This window comes from Mastigoproctus giganteus, unplaced genomic scaffold, assembly GCF_048544385.1.
Source record: "Mastigoproctus giganteus isolate SK-2022 unplaced genomic scaffold, ASM4854438v1 scaffold_77, whole genome shotgun sequence".
Classification (NCBI taxonomy): domain Eukaryota; kingdom Metazoa; phylum Arthropoda; class Arachnida; order Uropygi; family Thelyphonidae; genus Mastigoproctus; species Mastigoproctus giganteus.
The window spans coordinates 56242-60383 of NW_028328354.1; the positions used below are offsets into that span (position 1 = coordinate 56242).

At 53.6% G+C, this 4142-nt stretch overlaps 3 non-coding genes across 3 annotated transcripts in view; all 3 read right to left on the reverse strand.

The window, feature by feature from the left end:
• Window positions 1-122, reverse strand: part of LOC150074722 (large subunit ribosomal RNA) — a 3112-nt gene extending 2990 nt beyond the window's left edge. Inside the window, exon 1 of the ribosomal RNA XR_016548055.1 lies at window positions 1-122. This exon is cut by the window's left edge and continues 2990 nt beyond it. This is a non-coding gene — a ribosomal RNA (large subunit ribosomal RNA).
• Window positions 123-386: 264 nt separating this feature from the next.
• LOC150074723 (5.8S ribosomal RNA) lies at window positions 387-540 on the reverse strand. The gene has a single exon (XR_016548052.1). It is a non-coding gene; the product is annotated as a 5.8S ribosomal RNA (ribosomal RNA).
• Window positions 541-1304: 764 nt separating this feature from the next.
• On the reverse strand, window positions 1305-3114 carry LOC150074724 (small subunit ribosomal RNA). The gene has a single exon (XR_016548054.1). It is a non-coding gene; the product is annotated as a small subunit ribosomal RNA (ribosomal RNA).
• Between the last annotated feature and the right edge of the window lie 1028 nt (window positions 3115-4142).

Sequence of the window (4142 nt, forward strand, 5' to 3'; positions counted from 1 at the left end):
GAATTCGGCGCTGGGCTCTTCCCCGTTCGCTCGCCGTTACTAGGGGAATCCCTGTTGGTTTCTTTTCCTCCGCTTATTTATATGCTTAAATTCAGCGGGTCGTCTCGTCTGATCTGAGGTCGACATTTTTGTTAAAAAAAATTTTTGTCGGTTGCAAGTCCGCAACCGGTGGCACTCGATCTCCGCACCGCCCTAGCACTAGGCCAGCGAATTGTTCGCTGCTTAAAAATCCGCCTTTTCGCGCAGGGCAGCGCGTTTCGGAGGTCGTTTTTATCGTCGGCCACCTTCTACTTGAGCCGACCGGGCGACTTCTGCACCCGGAGACGGCCACGTAGGAGAGCGCGGGCGAACTCGTCGCCGCAGACAATCCTTCGGATTTAGTCATCCGACCCTCAGACAGGCGAGGCCCCGGGAGGTACCCGAGGCCGCAATGTGCGTTCGAAAAATCAGTGCTCAATGTGTCCTGCAATTCACACCAAGTCTCGCAGCTGGCTGCGTTCTTCATCGACCCGTGAGCCGAGTGATCCACCGCTCAGAGTTGTTCAATATTTCATTTCAAAAAATTTCAGCCGGACATTGACGTGCGCCTCATGGCGACGCCATCTTGGGAACGCGTTCGCGTCTCCACCCCGTGCCCGGTTGCACCGTCCGCACAAACCTTCGGGTTCCCAATTCCGAATAGCACGGGGCGGTATTGGTGGTGAATGAGGGGCGGCGCCGATCAGCGTCTCTTTAAACCTAGCAGCACCGATCGTCCAGTGCCACCCCCGCATAACAAACTGCCGAACACGGTCTCGCCGTCGGCGGGCACGAGAGTCCCTCGGTGCCCGTGTCGCTTGGCTATGCAGGTACCCCGAACATCCACACTTTGCGTTCTAGCGAGCGTGAAACACTCGCCGCCCGTCTGCAGTCGGGAGCCACCACCGGTTATCACACAACGGGGCCACTCTGCCGTCCATTGCCGGTAGGAAAGAGACCTTCCTTCGCGGGGTGACCGTCCGTCTCCACCGCCGTCAATCTCTCCATCTCCAACTCGAAAGGAGCACGCCGGTCGAAGAAGAGCGGCGGTGCCCAACCCGCCGCCCTCTCACGACATCCTCTAGGGCCGCTCCGATCGCAGGAGTAAGGCAAACTCCCGTCTACGAGCATTAAATATAGCGTTCTAGCGCCATTCCGGCGCCGCCCTCCGGCCTGTTTATTTTGGTCTACGGGCGTCTCTGTTTACGACAGCCCCACAGCCGGGAAGGCATTAATAGTCAGTCCGACAGTCCGTCGGCGGTGCTACCGCTTCGCGGCAACTCCGTTAATGATCCTTCCGCAGGTTCACCTACGGAAACCTTGTTACGACTTTTACTTCCTCTAAATGATCAAGTTTGGTCATCTTTCCGGCACGCCGGCGCAACACGGTGGCCGCTCCGAGCGCCAGTCCGAAGACCTCACTAAATCATTCAATCGGTAGTAGCGACGGGCGGTGTGTACAAAGGGCAGGGACGTAATCAACACGAGCTTATGACTCGTGCTTACTGGGAATTCCTCGTTCAAGGGGAACAATTACAAGCCCCTATCCCCATCACGAAGGAGGTTGATGGGGTTACGCAGTCCTTCCGGACAGCGATGAGCACGCTGATTCCTTCAGTGTAGCGCGCGTGCGGCCCCGGACATCTAAGGGCATCACAGACCTGTTATTGCTCTGTCTCGTGCGGCTAAACGCCGCTTGTCCCTCTAAGAAGACGGACCGACTTCAGTGATCGGTCCCCTATTTAGTAGGCTAGAGTCTCGTTCGTTATCGGAATTAACCAGACAAATCGCTCCACCAACTAAGAACGGCCATGCACCACCACCCACTGAATCAAGAAAGAGCTCTTAATCTGTCAATCCTTCCAGTGTCCGGGCCGGGTAAGTTTTCCCGTGTTGAGTCAAATTAAGCCGCAGGCTCCACTCCTGGTGGTGCCCTTCCGTCAATTCCTTTAAGTTTCAGCTTTGCAACCATACTTCCCCCGGAACCCAAACACTTTGGTTTCCCGGAAGCTGCCCGCCGAGTCAGTTGAGGAACTCAGGCGGATCGCTGGTTGGCATCGTTTATGGTTAGAACTAGGGCGGTATCTGATCGCCTTCGAACCTCTAACTTTCGTTCTTGATTAATGAAAACATTCTTGGCAAATGCTTTCGCAGTAGTTCGTCTTGCGACGGTCCAAGAATTTCACCTCTAGCGTCGCAATACGAATGCCCCCGTCTGTCCCTCTTAATCATTACCTCGTGTTCCGAAAACCAACAAAATAGAACCGAGGTCCTATTCCATTATTCCATGCACCATTATTCTGGCGTTACGCCTGCTTTAAGCACTCTAATTTTTTCAAAGTAAACGTGCCGGTCACCCAAGACACTCGGTGAAGAGAATCAAGGAAAACCGGCGAGATTGTTCAGGCCGGGCAGTAGCCACCGGGCGGTGGACCACCCGTCTGGAACTGAGATCCAACTACGAGCTTTTTAACCGCAACAACTTTAATATACGCTATTGGAGCTGGAATTACCGCGGCTGCTGGCACCAGACTTGCCCTCCAATAGATCCTCGTTAAAGGATTTAGAGTGTACTCATTCCAATTACGAGGCCTCAATAGAGTCCCGTATTGTTATTTTTCGTCACTACCTCCCCGTGCCGGGAGTGGGTAATTTGCGCGCCTGCTGCCTTCCTTGGATGTGGTAGCCGTTTCTCAGGCTCCCTCTCCGGAATCGAACCCTGATTCCCCGTTACCCGTTACGACCATGGTAGGCGCATAACCTACCATCGACAGTTGATAAGGCAGACACTTGAAAGATGCGTCGCCGGTACGAGACCGTGCGATCTGCTCAAAGTTATCCAGAGTCACCAGGAGTTTCGGGCCGAAGCCCGATTGGTCTTGGTCTAATAAAAGCGCTCGTCCCCGAAGGTCGGAGCTCTGCTGCATGTATTAGCTCTAGAATTACCACAGTTATCCAAGTAAAAAGGTACGATCTAAGGAACCATAACTGATTTAATGAGCCATTCGCGGTTTCACCTTGCTTAGGCATGTACTTAGACATGCATGGCTTAATCTTTGAGACAAGCATATGACTACTGGCAGGATCAACCAGGTAGCATTCGCAACAGTCCACGAATGCAATGCGGTCTCGCCGCAGAAAATCATTTCCGACTGCGTCGCAGTCGAGGTGCGCCAAGTCCGGCACACCACGGTACACTCTCGGCATACCGTGTCTTAAATAAGACCTCACAATGAGGAGCAGTTCGCCTCGACCCCGCTCCGCTCTCCAACTCGTGGTGCGGAAGAATGCTTCGACTTCGAAAGAAATCTCGGCGCTCGGGCGCATAGGCAGCAAACTCAATAAATAGAAATTCGAATCCAGAACGCCGCCCGATCAGCACTTCGGCCGAAACAGGCGACTGGATCTGCTGTGTAGACCAACGGGCACTACTTCGCGAACGGAACGAGAGGCATAGAGGAGAGGTGTAACACATGGCAGGGGTTCACAGGTACGCTGCCCTGCATCAAGAGCCGATTAGCCATCGCGGGTATCAGCCCACATATTTTTCGTCATTCGTTTCCATTACTTCTCTTATCGGTCAGTATCTGCTTTATTCGCCCTCGTTTCTGGGGGCTTCTCTCCGAACACCCAGCGATTTTAGGGTGACGAAGACATCGGACCGCCATACACTTCTCAGCGCAGGCGGCCCAAGACCGTCCCTTTTGGGCTCACATTTTCTTTTTCGTTCGTGTTCTGCTTTTAATTTACATGGCGGTACGTGTATCGGAAATTCGTGTAAACGTTCATCACCATTCTTTTTCGGTGATCGCAACGTACGCCGCATTATTCAAGCGACTGGCTAGGTCGCTGGGACGGTCTCTGCTGTACCCTATATTATTCAACATAGAATCGTGCTCTGGGGACGGCTCGCATTTAAGACTCATTGCCGTCGGCAAGCGTCTCTGCTCCCGCTGACACACCATGTTACTGTCATGACCATCCTCCCCTCTCAAATGAGAGGACTGCCTCTCTCATATATACGAGTGCGAAGGTATATAGGTTGCTCCGCCGATACTTCGGAAACGGAGCGACGGCTGACGTGTCGAGTTATCGCCGCAGCCTCCCGACGAATGCATGTACCT